A 16,224-nucleotide genomic window follows, 5' to 3' on the forward strand; every position below is an offset into this window, starting at 1 on the left:
CCATAACACATATGGGGAGTCCTCAATTTACAACCATTCATTTAGTAACCGTTACAACAGCCCTGAAAAAAAGTGACTTGTGACACTTTTTTCACACTTACGACCATTGCAGCATCCTCTTGGCTGCATGATCAAAATTCCGACACTTGGCCACTGGTTCATATTTATGACAGTTGCGGTGTCCTGGAGTCATGTGCTCGCCTTTTGCGACTTTCAATGGGGAAGCTAGATTCACTTAACAATCATGTTACTAAGTTAACAGCTGGGGCAAGAAAGGTCGTAAAATGGGGCAAAACTCACTGTCTGACTTAGCTCAGGAATTTTGGGCTCAATTTGTGGGCATAAACCGAGGACTACCAGTATGGTATTAACATGAAAGCTAAGTGAGACTATCCAGACTCTCAAATCTGCACTTCAGGGACGATGGCAACAGCAGATTTCTATACAGAAGCCAGGAAAACTGCATGGGTTGTACATTCAAAAGCGCAACCAATGAAAAACAATTGCAAGGATCTTGAGAACAAAGAAGAAACAGGCAAGCTTCCTTCATAAAGAAAGAAAACGTCTCAGAAACTGCAAGACAGTTTTTACACAGCATTGACTGCAACCTCATCCTCTTGTAGATGGTACAAAAAGAATACTCAAGCTTTAGGGATAGCTTTACTCAAATCACCGAAGAAAACAACTAATGAACCAGTAAGGACAACAATGAAGAACTTTAGAAAAGTCATGCTGGCTCAGACCTCCATTCCAGTCCTCATATCCTGCTTCCTACAGTGACCAGTCAGATGTTCTCAAAGAAACCCACAAGCAAGGTATTCATCAATTAATATTTGAAGGTCTATTGTCTCTAAACATGGAGGTCTTGTTTGTCGTCTAATGTTTGAGAGTCTAAGCACTTCACGTTAGAAAAGAGAAGTTTTCCTTTCTTAGTTAATTTCTCCTCAGATTCTATCTCCCCTTTCATTCTGTACACAAAAGCAATACTTTTAATTTGGCGTGCAAAGGCGCGTTGCTTAGAGCATAACTGTCAACAAAAGGTGTTTTGTTTTCTCACCCACATCTGCTCTCCTTCTTCTGGCAGGCTCCAAAATTCTCACCACTTCCTTCCCCATTATCCAAGCCTTTCCCTGTTCTCCAGGAACTCTGCACTATTTCAAAATTCACTCATCAGGCATTTGCGCTGATAGAGTTTGAAAAGAGAAATAGCAGAGCTCCGGCTTAATCATCATTTAAAAATACCTACATGCTTAAGAACCTGACTCACCTACTCAAGTGGGATAATGTTTAAGTGAAGCAAGAATAGATTTCATCCATGCTGCTAACCACTCTAAGTTATCTCAGAACAAAACAAATGTAAGCAACATTTGCATCACCAGTTTAATAGGACAGGTATGATAGTATAGGCTAACAGGTGTTGTTAGAAACAGAGTTGCAGGCTATGTTCATGCAAGTTAAGGACTCAGAGGAAAAAGTGGTTCTTGTGTGCATGTATGAAGCTGCCCTAAATTTACTTTATTCCTTTATTTGATTAACTGATGTATTTTTGAAGTGCCCTTCCACTCAACAGTTGAATGAGATGAGGTATAGTAAGATAATGGGGAAAAAAAATAAATTACAATTAACAAAAAATGCAAAGCAGTTGAAAGAATACATACATTATAAGAATAGTTTCTACAACCAAGGTCCAGGAATAAATTGTCAATTTTCACAATGGAGGAAGGTAAATGGTCAGGTTCAGATAGTAAAAGTACCTGGTTGAACTTGTCTGGCATTGGAAGCGAAGTAGAATTGGGTCTGGTTAATATGTGGATGGGAGATTAGCAGGAAATATCTGAGGTAGAAGTTAGCCTGGACAATATTTAAAAAAAAAAATCCCAGAGGAGTGCAGTGGGAAATGACTTGCATATTATGGCCAAGAATACTGTGAGAACGCGACCAGAGAGATACCATTTACACATGTAAATCGGAAGAAGGATTTACACTTACTGTCTAGGATCTGCTTCTTTTAACTTATTCAGAACCTTTTTAGAACTTTTATTGATTGATATCATTTCCTAGTTTTTATCTGTTAGAGAGGAATGGTGAAGGCATTACAGAATGCTTACAGGCCAATGGTGGGTTGTCCCCGGTTCAGACCAGTTCTATAGAACTGGTAGTAAAACCAGCGGGAGGCTCCGCCCACTGACATCATATAAGTGATGCGCGCATACGCAGAAGCTTCTGCGCATAGACAGAAGAGCGCGTGCACGGGCACAATGCAAATCGGTAGTAAAGGTAAGTAGAACCCACCCCTATTAAACTCACTGGGGCTACTTCTGAAGAAACAGACATGAGTCTGCATAACACAAAGACAGTTCTCTTCTGGTTGTTCCCATTGCGATTAAGAATTCCTCTGAGGCTCATTATCTAGGCCCTAGATTCTAGGGGCTTATCTGGGGAGAGAAGGTGTCCTTTAATCTAGCCTTAAACCTAAGTCCCATTTATTTCTCTGTGGTGGACTTTAGCTCTTATCATGAAAAAAAGCCAACCTTTTTTTTTTTTTTTTTTTTTTGGCCAAAAGAAATATTAAAGTCCTATAGGTGTATACTTCCCATACATCTATGCCAAAAAGTCAGTGCAGTTTATCATTACATCTCATATTATCAAATGGTGTCCAACTGTTTTAGTTTGACAAGTGCACATGCTAATTCAGTAATAAGAGTTGATTTTACCATTACTGCTATGTGGAGTTAAACAAAAAACAGGAGAAGACACCTCTCCCAGCCAATTCCTCCTGTCTTGGCTAACTGAAACAATCTTCTAATCGTTCCTCCATTCATTGCATTGTTTCTTTCCTCTTCTCTGAGGAATTGGAGGCTCCTTAGGCAAAGCTTGGAAATCTACAAATTCCTCAAGAACCTCGCTATGAAGCCGAGTGCCCGCAATGCTAAAATTACTTCCAATATCGTTAAAGGCCAAGATTTTATTTATTTGTTGGGGACAGGCAGTTGAGAGTGTATTTTCCAGCATTGCTGCCATCAAGTGAGTTCCTCTCACCATCCCAAGTCCTCTCCACAGTTCATAAATTGTACAGAAACCTAAGCAGGGAAGCCGTGTGGATCTTTCTCGGTCCCAAATCACTAGCTAGTTTATCCTTGAATATAATTGTAGACACAGAGGCAGCTGGCAGCTGTCCTGTAGGGGAATCAAAGATACCATTTTGAGGGATGCAGCTAGTCACCTCGGGCACCAGATGCCGCCTTGTTTTCAGCCCTCTGGTCCTCCTTAAGCCACCTGTGTACCTCATTTAACATACAGCAGTGATCTTGATTGCCGTTTGAGCACAATACAATGCCCATCGAGGCTGAAAGTAATTCTGCCAGGAAAGGAGCAAGGAAAGGGTACGTCAACCTTAGTAATATCTTCTTTAGGGGTTTTGCCATAATAAAAGTTGGGGTTTCCCTGAAGCTCAGGTCTTTGCGATCCAGCCTCTTAAACTAGAACCAACTGGGGTTTCTGAGCAACGCCAAGCTGTCTTCATTTATGACATTGAGCCTGGCTTTGTTTTCTTAACAATGACAGGACGGTCAGCAACTCTGCAAAAATATACAGTACGGTCATGTTTACGTTTCACATCAAACATCCCAAGAGGGAAGGTAGACAGACAGAATGCCCCCCCCCCCCAATTCTTCTTCTTTTGAAGTAGAATCCTCTATTTGAGATTAGGAAAAATTAGGGACATAAAGCTGAGTGACATATTTGGTTTGAGAACAGGGGTTCAGGAGGTGAAAGGATTTCGTATTCAGTTTTGAACAACACAGAAGTATGCCTCATCTTGTAACCGGTCTGCTAACAGCACTGCAGAGGCATCAGTGCTGCTGTCTGTATGCTGCTCTCTTATTTAAACACATGCATTTCCTTGGGGAATAAGCCCACTGGCCTCAATGAACAGGGCTGCAGCTTTCATAAAAGAGAACATGACTGGTCTTTATCTGAACCTGCTGGGCATCCCCTTCCTGCCTCAGAAATTTTCAGCAAAAAGAAGGAACGCTTGCCAGAAACCACTCCAATCCTTCCCTCGACTTCCCAAAGTCAGAATCTGCCTACAATTCCCTTCACCTCCAAACTTTCTGCCGTGGCTGTAATTATCTGCCAGCATCAGAAGACTCGGGTTTTTCCTTCTTCAAACGATACTTACAAGGCCATTCTCTCTCTCCCTCTTTAGTTTAAAAATGAGGTTGATAATGATAATGTTCCTCCCATAGAGAATCGCCTACTTTTTAATGATCCCCATAGTTTCCTCTTTACATAAATGACTAAATCCTCACAGAATCTCTGCCTTGATTAGCACTCCTGCTAGTAAAATTTCACATACTAAATCAGCACCAGCTGTAGCAAGAAAGAATGAAAAGGCAAGTGTAAATGTTCCATATGCCCTACCAAATTGGCATCTGTGTCAGTAACCCTGTGTTCCTTAAACAATTGTATACATACATTCTCCGAAGTGTGGTTGCTTACAGGATTTTGCAAGTCAAAATCCCCTTTCTGTGCTATACCACTGAGAGGCTAAGACTAAAATCAGCAGAATTTTTTTTGTTTTGTTTTGTTTTTGCTTTTCAAACATCTTACATTTCCCTTCCTGTATCTAAGCCCCATGGAGTCAAAATAAAGGGGAATAATCTGGAGTTTATGCTTTACCTTATCTTGACAGACACTTGGTATAACATGCCATCTAAAGCTGAGAGTTAATAACTATGTGTGACTTTGCCATGTTCCAGAAATGTGAGGTTCAAAGCTTTTAAACAGAAGAAGTTTTACATTTACTGAGAAATGCCCACATTATTATTATTGAAAACAAAATTGCAGAAATGTACTGTATGTGCTTTGTCTTCCAGCTTTCTGCTCTGTTTGAACTAGTACGCCATTTTGATTTGGTGCAGGAGAGGTCGCTTCAGATAACTATACAGGTAATCCTTGGCTTATAACCATTTGTTTAGCGATCATTCAAAGTTACAATGGCATTGGAAAAAAATGATTTATAACTGGTCCTCATACTTACAACCATCACTGCATCCCCATGGTCATGTAAACAACATTTGGGAGCTTGGCAACCAGTATATATTTACAACAGTTGCAGTGCTCCAGAGTCATGTGACTGCCATTTGCAATCTTCCCAGTCAAGTAAAGTCAAATGGCGGGAAGCTGGGTTGGCTTAATGACTGTAATTCATTCATCAACTGCAGTGCCTCTCTAAACAACCGTTGCAAAAAACTTTGTAAAATCAGACACGACACTTAACAACTGCCTTGCTTAGCAACAAAAAAATTGTTCCCAATTGTGCTCATAAATTGAGGACTACCTGAAACATACTTCGGTGGAAAGAGATCAATCAGCTGACGGTATCATTGTGAGGATGCTAATCTCTTGCAATCTTGCTGTAAAATGTCAAGAGGCATGCCAGTTTATACCAACCAACTCTGGGGAAGGCTCATGGCTTGCCATGAAATGAAAATACCATCAAGAGATTTTGTTGGAGCTTAAAATTAAACTTTCTGGAAGTTTTGCGTGGCTGAATATTTGGGGGTTTTTTTTACAAATCCAAAGGCAACCAGGAAAATCAATGAAGGAGAAATGCAAAGTTCTTTGCTATACTTTTAAAATCTGTTCCATTATCTTTGGCTTTATCCAACTCAGATTTTTTCCAGAAGACTCCAGTACATTTTGCTCCAGGACCTGAGCGGTATTTATCTAATAAGCACTTTCTGCCTACCAGTGTTGCAATAGCAGTTTTCACAGTAGTCTCGGTGTCAAATTGCCCTTCCCTCAGCAGGGATTGTTAAGCTTTTCCGTATTATACTTCCAATGTGCTCATGAGCTGGAATTGGGAGATAGAAATTTCCTTTGAAGTTTGAATTTTTGAACACACTGGGAATAAACGAGCTCCAATTCCTCCACAGTTAAACAATTCTGGCACACAGGGATTAGGGCTAAATATTGTACCTAATTTTCTAATTAGGCTGTTGCAATATTTACTACACAATGTTTGAGGTGAAAAGCAGATTCTAATTACTGAAAAGCTTCTTGACCAAACAGGATACCTGGCTTTTGAAATATAACATTTAGGGCCTTTGAGATTGGTTTATTTTTTTATTTTATTTTATTTGTTAAAAAAGAAAAACACCAGAAGTTCTAAAATGGTTAAAATGTGGTAAAGTTTCTACCAGCTTTGCCAGACCCAGAAGATTTGGGGGCACAACAAAAATTCCTAGGTGTGCCTCAAAATTCATCATCCCATAAGTTTTTCCTCTGGTGATAATTGAATTAACCCTGTGCAAATTAGGAAGGACAATGTTTCACATCAGTCTGATTTTTATGAAGCTTTCTTACTGATTGCTTTCAGCAACTAGATGCCTTCAAATTCTGTGGTACTCCCAGAATTCCCAAATGCTGGCTGATATTTGTTAACCTGGGAGAGAGGGCAGTCCACAATGCTATATTCAAAGGGTGCCAGCTTGAGCTGCTTGTAATAGATCTGTCTCCCATCTGAAGCCTTTGCAGGGACAATGGTTTGGCTTATTTTTTTTTCTTCAGAATATCAAATCTTGTTTGGCCCAAGAAAAATAAGTTTAGTATGTACACATAATTAGTAAAACTTATTACTGCTATATTCACAATCATATTATAATCTTTGGATAGGCTGGGCCATTAATTCCTCTGTCCTCTTGCCAGATTTGGGCTAAACCCAACAGGCCTATTCATAGGATTCTGGAGAGACCACTGTGTGTTGGAGATGCATATGTTCTTCTTGGCTGCAAACCCTTTGTATTTGGAATATATCAAGACCTCAAGAATTGTGGACTTTTCAGGCATGGGAACTAGCTATGGAGAAGACTAGGAGAAAGATAGATGTGATTTGCAGCAATGGATTATTGGTATGTGGTGTTTGCCAGGATTGCCAGGGTTTGAATTGGGGTCGCTGAGTGGAGTGTATGGTTGTTGGCTGTTGTTTGAAAAAATAATTTTAAAAAAAGAAAAACCTCTAGGCATTCTTGTTTAATATTTTGGCATTTTCCAATGAAAATATCATTTTTAGGTTTTTCTACACATTTTCTTTTAATACTATTAATGAATTTGAAGTTATATGGTTTTGTTAATACTGTTATATATCAATGGTGGGTTGCTACCAGTTCTCCCGAATCAGGTGAACCGGTAACAGTGGTGGGAGGCTCCACCCATCCGCACAGATGCTTCTGCGTATGTGCAGAAGCATCGAGCGTGCATGAGCAAACTGGTAGCAAACTAAATTGAAACCCACTACTGTTATATATGTGTTGATTGATTGGCTTTGTGCAATCAAGTGATTTTCAACTTTTAGCAACCACACAGATAGATTTATGATGATTTATCCCATACCTGTTCTTTCAAGTCTTTCAATGATACATGCATCACCCTTGTAACTGAATCCATCCACCTCTCTGGATCTTCACTTAATGTATTGAAGTATAGTAATTTGAGCCTGGAAAGTTTTTTTTCCCATCAGAACATTAACCAACCCTATCTGGGTAGACATTTTGTGGAGAGGAAGTTCCTAAATGACATCATGGTTCCAATTGGCCCACTACAGGATAATCCCGATCATCTGACCAGGGGCTTCTTTACCTCCAAAGCTACCTCTGTTTTGGCTGCTGGAGAGGCAGAATGTACATAGCAACCAGCGTTTTGTTTTGTTTTGTTTTGTTTTGTTTTGTTTTGTTTTGTTTTGTTTTGTTTTGTTTATATGCTGCCATCTCACTATCAAGCGACTCTGAGCATCTTACAACATCATAAAATAACAATACAAAACAATTAGAATATGGAAAGTGTTAAAACTTTGAGCATCAAAAGTTAAAATATTAAAAACCAACAATTTGTTTGTTTCAACTCAGAGGAATAGCTGGGGAAGAATACCTGAGGTTTCAAAGGTAACATGAGGCATGAATTTGACATTTGTCAGTAGTGTACGGATTTAAAAATCAAACATTTGCTATTGCCACTGGATTAAAAATATGGAAATACTATACAGAATGGTGTATTTCAATAAGAGAGCCAGTTTGGTGTAGTGGTTAAGGCCTCAGGCTAGAAACCAGGAGACAGTGAGTTCTAGTCCCGTCTAAGGCACAAAGCCAGGTAGAGATCATGGGCCAGTCAGTTTCTCTCAGCTCCAGGAAGCAGGCAAGGAGAAACCGTATCTGAAATCTTGCTCTGGAAAATACAGAGACTTGTCCAGGCAGTCGCTAGGTGTCAAAACTGACTCAAAAGTATCCCCCCTCCCCCCCAAAAAAGGCTTCAATAGTCCAAATTCTCAGGATTCTGACAACATTCATCTGGTGATAAAAGGGCTTTTCAATATTTCTTATGCTTTGATAATGCAAGTAACTATTCAGGTTAGAGTATCCCAGTCATATATAAATCGAGAATTTCCACCTCCTTCCCTTTTGCTCCTTTCTCTTGTATTCTTTCTTCAAAGAGTTGTTCTTTTTCTTATGTCATTCTTCTAGCTTCTGGACATATTGGCATTGCTTTACTTTGTTTCCTTGAAGAAAGTTCAGAACCAAACAAGTAGAGGTTCCCAGTATTTCCTGATTTATACTGTGTGCATTTATGTGACATGCCAACAATAGCACCATCACCATCACCACCAATGCTCTACCACTTGGCCACTAACACAAAGTCTGACTCCCTGACTACTGCTGTGAGAAGCCCTCTAGGCCATGGGTCTCCAAATTTGGTAACTTTAAGGCTTGTGGACTTCAACTCCCAAAATTCCCCAGCTACCATGGCTGGCTGAGGAATTCTGGAAGTTAAAATCCACAAGTCTTAAAGTTGCAAAGTTTGGAGACCCGGATCTAAACAATCCATTTGACTTCAGGCACATTCAGAGGCTTTCTAGATTCTTTCTAGAAATAAAGATGTAGCAGCCCAGATTTACAAAGATCTTCAGTTGTAGCCTTTTTAGGTAAGGTAAGTATTTCCAAAAGAAGTTAAAATGGACACTGAAATTGTTTTTAAGGATTAATCACCATCTCCTGTTGATATAGCCTTGTTACTCATGAACCTTCCAGCCCATGACAAAAAAATGTAATTTTGTTAATCTGTTTTAAAAGGAAGATGGATTTTTAATAGATGTTTGAGTAAACAGAAAAGTGGGTCGCATGCATATTTGTTTATATTTAAGAAGTCCCAACTAAAATTAAAATAGTTTTTATATTCATGTGTGTATGGGTACATAGGCATGTAAAATACATATCCATGCATATGTGTGCATTGTACGGATCATATCTAGGTCATGCATATTTGGGGATGAATATGCAGAGAGAGTACATATATTCAAAATGATTAGCATGAGAGTTCATTTGAAAAGGTGATGGACAGTTCATCAGTTTGATTATTTTGTTTTAAATCCATCTTTCCCTCTTTGCTGGGAAAGGTTTTAAAAAGAAAAGCCTTAAGAGCTGGTTACGAAAAAAATAACAAAGAATAACCGAGAAGACCAAAAGTGAAAGGCTCTTCAGATGAAGTTTAGCAAATTAAGTCATTGACCTGCAGAGGAGATTAATACAAACAAGGTGCCCCTTCTTCTGAAGTAATGAATATTCTTCAAACAGCAAGGGAGCTGCTGACTGCTGTTTGATGCTGATGACATTGAAAATTTAGGAGAAGCAAAATTCCATCATTTTTCATTTGTATGCAAATGTGCCAGTTCCAGAAATTAACCCCTGAACCCCATGTCAGTTTTCATCTGGAGGAATTCTCTTTGGCAAAGGCCATAGAGAGCAGCCTGGTGGCATTTCTGGGGTCACAAGGGTTCCCCTGTAAAATCAAAAGAAAGAGGAGAGAAGGAGGAGGAGGAGGAGGAGGAGGAGGAGGAGGAGGAGGAGGAGGAGGAGGAGGAGGAGGAGGAGGAAATAATGGTGATAGTTGTTGTCAGAACAATGGATTGGTGAAAGAGAGGAAATCATAATGTCAGTCTTTGTTTACATCCTCCCTTCCACACATACACACACACATATAGGTGTTGAAGTAAAACGCAAGAGAAACACCCTTCTCTGAGGTCCATCCCTTCTTGAAATAGAGAAAAGCCCCTAATCCTTTTCATTAGTTTAAAAGATGAAGCATGGGCCAATATCCAATCCTATTGCTCTTTCTTCCAGCAAGGTCTTCAACAGTTAGAAAAGTCCCTTTGTGTCTCAGCACCTTGGATAAATGCCACTATCTGCATGTGAAGGGGAAAGAGGTGATTGAGAGGGTTTCTTTTATTTTTCAAATGGATGTGGATTTAATTATGCTAATTTATACAGCTATAAAGCTTTTCCCTACCACCACCATCCCTCAGTCACATAAAGGGAGTAGCAAATACAGGTGTCCTTCACTGCAGACGTTTAACGTTTAACCTCAGCCGTGTTTTGAAAAACGAGGCGAAAGGGTGGTCATGGTTAACAAGCAGGCGGTTTCCTGACAACTTAATGAGGAATCTCAGCAGTGAATACAGTACTTCCTCATAACAATCCTAAAGGATCAATGAGGGAATAGGAATTCAGCAGAGAACTCCCTACATTTCTCAGTTTGCCGTCCTTGTCTCTGTCAGATCCTATAGACAAGGCCAATTTGCATCATGAAACAAAGAAGAATGTGGACCAAGGGGATACAAGCTATGTCTGATACGGCTGCAGTGTTGATTTGGTCGTACGAACGATTCCTGCATGACTTAATACATACTTACAATTCCACACCCTGCTGGGGTGCCTTGTTTATCTCAAAATCAACCGTTGTTTTGGCAAAGAAGGCATGCTATTTCTTGAATACAAAGGGATCACATCAGAAGAAAATTTTATGAAAGTCAAATGAATCCTCATCACAGTGGAAGGATATGAAGTGAGTTTTCTGGCCATCATGCCAATGACCTCAAGGAAATCAGTAGGAATGAATCTTACAATATTTTGGATGGAATCAGTCTAGAACTGGGCCCTATATTTTATTATTTATTTATTTATTTGATTTTTATCCTGCTGTTATTACTTTATAAGCAACACAAGGTGGTGAACACACACAATACTCCTTCCTCCTCTATTTTTCCCCACAGCAACAACCCTGTAAGGTAGGTTGGGCTGAGCGAGAGTGACTGGCCCAAAGTCGCCAGTCAGCTTTCGTGACTAAGGTGAAACTAGAAACTAGAAACTCACCATCTCCTGGTTTCTAGGCCAGCACCTTCACCACTACACCAAACTGACTCTCCAATGTATTACAGGATCCAATCTGGGTCAGTCACCAGAGGTTTTGACTTCCAAGCTTTCGGACTTATGCTGGAGCCTATCCTCAAGGAACTTCTTTCTCACCATAACCACCCCAATTAGAGAGACTGGTGAGGGAGAAGTTCCCTGAGGATGGGTTCCAGCATGAGTCCAAAAGTTCAGAAGACAAAATCTCTGGTCCCGGTGACTGACCCAGATTGGATCCAGCAACATTATCCTGGGACACGTATATTCACTTTCATTCTCCAATGCATTGGCTTTATCAAAACTTATTGTATTTTTTTGGAGTATAAAACGGACCTTTTCCCCCCCAAAAAAGAGGGTGAAAATCTGGGTGCATTTTATACTCCAAATGTAGCCCTGCCCAGCTTCTCAAATGGAGGTTTCAGAGGCTGAAAAAAGCATCAGAAATGAAGCTTCATAAAAGAAGCCCTCAAACAAAACTTCAGAGGCTTTTTTTCTGAAGCTCTGTTTTGAGGCTTTCAGAGGCAGGAAAAAAAGTTTTTTCTGAAACAAGAGTTCCAGACATTTCAGAGGCAGAAAAAAAAGCAAAAAAAAAAAAAAAAACAAGGCACAGAGCTCACAACCAAGGAACCTGTTGCTAAAATTCACCTCTGGGAACAACTGATTGGGGGTATTCCGGGAGGCCAATCCACCTTCCAATCAGCATTTTTCTTATTTTCCTCCCCAAAAACTAAGGTGCGTCTTATACTCCGAAAAATACAGTAACTCTACTACGTTAGGTAGTAGACAAACTGGCATGAAGCTCTTCCTCCCCAGATGCTGCTCTGAGGCTGAAGTAATACATGTTTGCTAACTCATTTACTCAGGGGCCGTTTACTTGACAATCTCTTGGTTATAGAGACTGCCTTTGATTACCTTTCAAAATAGCTCAGACCTTTGGAATGAGGGTTTGTTTTCAGAATTTCAGACCTGCATTTTATTCTTGTGGGTTTTTCCCCTTGAAATGGAAGTGCCAGCCTTAGAGCCAGCCACGTTTTGGTAAGGAGCCCAGTGATATATCACATTTCTTGGGCAGATCTCATTTTTGTAACTGCACAGGAGTCCTTTTTTAAAAACAGGAAAATCTCCCGTATACAAGGCAAAGAGGTATGCCCTCGCTTTTAACAGGTTTCAGGAATTGTCTTGGAATTTGCTCTGTAGCCAAAGGCTAAAAGATTTAAAGGTTTACGCCTGGAAAAACATAGCTGAAATGTTGCCATCCGTGCATTTTGTTTCTTGGCTGAGACAAACAATTCATTTTGGTACCAAATAAGATGCACAGTTTTCACAAAGCCTCTCTCCACAAAAACTAAAAAAAGATCAATTGTGTAAGAAATGCTTTCATGGGTGAATTTTATTTATGCAAACAACTTTGTGAAAATCTCATTCCAAAGTGTGCTAATTTTATATGCTGTGATTGGAGAGGGGAAAATATCAAATCCAGGTGTAATTCTCTTCTTCCACATGTCACTTTTTTACACGTTGAATGACAGGAGATAGTTCAAAATCTGCTACAGACTGAAAATGTTTGGACTACTGAAAGGATAGCTGTATAAGTCACTAAAATATGTACTAATTCCATAAGCCTCAAATGCCTAGCATTCAGGAGTGAACTAAATGGAATTGGAAGGTAGACAGATAGTCTCTCAGTTTGCCATACAATGTTTAACCCTTTTGATATATGCTTCTTGCCTTCCCAAAGTGCTTAAAACTCTCAAGCAGTAGATAGGAAGGCATCATTATCTCTTTTGGTACACATAGAGCACAATTGGTAAGTTGAATGATTGCTCCATCTTTTCTGAGGCTACGAAGGACCAAAAGTGAAATGCCTACTAAAGATCAGAAGGCAAGACTAGCATCAGAAAGCTGGGAACAGAGATGCATTCTTTTCCTTTGGCAGACTCATATCAAGACAGAAAAAAGTTGGAAGGGACCTTGGAGGTCTTCTAATCCAACCCCCGCTTAGAAATTGGAGAAGTTCTCTGTCCTCCTGCGCAATTATCAACAATGGAGAAGCCTCAACATGGAGTAGAGTGATACAATGCAGGATATACTAATGGAGTAAAACAGGACTTTCCAAACTTGGCAACTTTAAGAGTGGAAGTGCACACGTCTTAAAGTTGCCAAGTTTGGAGACTCCTGGAGTAAAGGAATAATTGTTCAAAATTAACTTTACCCATCATCCAAGTTAAAGAGTACCTGTTTTCAAGTTTAAAATATAAGGTATTGTTGAATAAGGTTTCATGATAAATGGAAAATACCCCAATTCAGTGTTTCCAGTAAATGATTATATTATGTTCATTATAAAACATTTTGCACTTAATATAAAAATACAGCCTACTGTAGTACCTGGTAGCCTTTAAAAGTAGTTTATTAAAATATCAATATATAAACGAAATAATATATTTCTTAATAAGTCTTAACTTGATTATACTCTTACACTTAAATCATACAAACTATTACTTATAAATTCATTAGAGGATAGTAAGTAAATAGCTAGTTATTCAATTATGCAATTCAATTTGCAGCTTTCTATCTGTTTAGATCCCAATTTCAGGATTGTGTATAATAAAGTATGAACAAAGGATACAACAGAAAACACAACCCTTTAAAAAGTCTTACCTCCTTTCCAAATCTGATGAGTACCAGATGGTTGGATTACCATTCCCATTGTTCACAGCCGCCATAACCTTTTCACTAACTGGGCTGGAAGCTGCTAGACTGGGAAAAAATTGTTGTGTTCAAATTTTGCTTCCTTTTAAATTCAAGTGGGGTACAAGGAATAGAGGATCTCAGTCTCTGTGAGGTGAAGTGTGTTCCACTAAGACTGTGGAATCAAATATGGGCTTTTCTACCCCAATTAAATTAATAGAATTGAATAGAATTGGTTCCCACCAGAATCTAGCCTGGAAACCAAACTACTCCAGGGAGCAGATAGACTTCAGGACTCAAGGTCTTTCCACTTGGGGCTATATATACTTTCTATTCCATTTCCTTAATGCCTTTAAATTATCCCTCAAGTGAATTTCCTTTCTTTCTCCTTTTTGGAATCTTCTATACAGGGTCTTGCTTCTTGAAATTTAAAGATAAAAAGCAATAAAAGGCAAAAATGATCAAGAGGTGGTATCTTTAGCCAAAGATTATGTACAGTATTTGTCTGTATACGTGACATTTATAGCTCACCTTGCCTATTCATGTTTGGTCATTTTTACTAACTGAGAAGGTAGTGTGTAAAAACACACTGCATCTTAAATTAATTATGACACCCAATCTTGCAAACTGATAGTGGTAGATAAAATACTAGCAATAGCACTTATATTCTAGAGTTATATTTTACTTGAGAGTGTTTTATAGCCCTGTCTAAGCAGTTTACAGTTCCAGCATATTGCCTCCAAAAATCTGGGTTCTCATTTTACCAACCTTGGAAGGAAGGAAGGTTTGTGGGTGTGGCCTGGACTACTATCTCCCCAGATTTTTCTTGCACCCGGACTTAATAGCTCCTTGTATGCCCACAGCTGACCTCCGGTTTCCGGAAATTCCATCAGCCCTATTGACATTAACATCCACTTGCTGTGAGGAGAGATGTGAGCCTGGGCGGGGGCACTGAGGGTGTCATCTTGTTGCAGCTGCCACTGTATAAGACCTGCTGTCACTGGCCACCGTGAGAGGGTGACTGGGTCATTGCCTTCTGGGACAGCTGCCTGAGACTCCTCTCCACTGTTGTGGGAGGACAGTGGAGTCCGGTTTGACCCCCCCCCGGCCGAAATGGTGGACTCTCTCCCCTGGACTTTTTTTAAACCATCATTAAGAATCCTTGGCCTTTTTCCATCTGCCCCAGACAGACTTTTGGAACCTTAAGATGTATTCATTCGCTGATCTCTTCGCACTGCGAGACTCCCCCCTCTCGCAGGCCTGGCCCTTCATGTTATCGAGGGCCTATCTTGATGACGGGTCTTGGAACCCCGAGAGATGGCATGCAGCGAAGAGGGGGTTGAGGGGTTTTCTACATAAATTTTTAATGAAATTTTTAAGGGGAGGGAATAATGATTTTTTAAGGGGAACCGGGAGGAAGACCAAGGGGTTTGGGGGGATGAACCCACTAGGGTCAGAGCCGAGCCCGGCACAGGGGGACGGTTTGGAGGGTGCAGGTCGAGGGATTGGGGAGGAGCTGGAGGACTATCCGGAGGAGGAATTTTCCATCAGCACGGTGAATGGGAGGGGCAGATATGGCGGGAGCAGGGGACCATATCATGTGTTGGGGGCTCGCACTTGCTATCTGAGAGCAATTGCTTGCCCCGGTCCCCAAGGCTCCGCTCGGACACTAGGTGGCTTAGATACTCAGGATCTGGGCCTTCGGATGATGCTGTGCAACGCCAGGTTCATGGTAAATAAGGCTCCCCTCATTCACGATCTTATTCAAGAGGGAGGAGCGGACCTGGCGGGTATTACGGAGACCTGGTTGGGCCCGGAGGGCGGCGTCCCTCTGGTCAAAATGTGCCCACCAGGCTTCAGAGCATTCCATCAGCCGAGGGCCCAGGGGAGGGGCGGGGGGTGGCGGTTATTATTAACGAGGATCTGGGTCCGAGGGAGACCACTGTGCCTCAGATAGCCGGATGTGAGTCCCTCCTTGTGAGGTGGGGTCATGGGGTTCAGATGGGCTTGTTGCTTACGTACCTGGCTCCCTGTCGCGTGGCAACAGCCCTACCTGAGCTACTCGACGTGATAGCCACGGTGGCAGTAGATACACCCAGGCTTTTAGTCATGGGTGATTTCAACTTGCCATCCACTGGTGAAATGTCTGAGGTGGCTCGGGAGTTCATGGCTTCCATGACGGCCATGGACCTGACCCAGTTAGTTCATGGCCCTACTCACAGGGGAGGTCACACTCTGGACCTGATTTTTGTCTCTGGCCAGTGGTTGAGTGGTCTTGTTATTGGGGATATAGATATGG

General features: G+C 40.7%; 1 long non-coding RNA gene across 2 annotated transcripts in view; it reads left to right on the forward strand.

Annotated features, from left to right (window-relative positions):
• Positions 1 to 16,224, forward strand: part of LOC132710782 (uncharacterized) — a 128,633-nt gene that overhangs the window by 53,854 nt on the left and 58,555 nt on the right. For both annotated transcript variants that reach the window (XR_015731117.1, XR_015731116.1), the window contains one exon: positions 4,878 to 4,949. This is a non-coding gene — a long non-coding RNA (uncharacterized LOC132710782). The remainder of the gene's footprint in view (positions 1 to 4,877; positions 4,950 to 16,224) is intronic.

Source organism: Pantherophis guttatus, chromosome 1, assembly GCF_059756535.1.
Source record: "Pantherophis guttatus breed Tessera chromosome 1, ASM5975653v1, whole genome shotgun sequence".
Taxonomy (NCBI): domain Eukaryota; kingdom Metazoa; phylum Chordata; class Lepidosauria; order Squamata; family Colubridae; genus Pantherophis; species Pantherophis guttatus.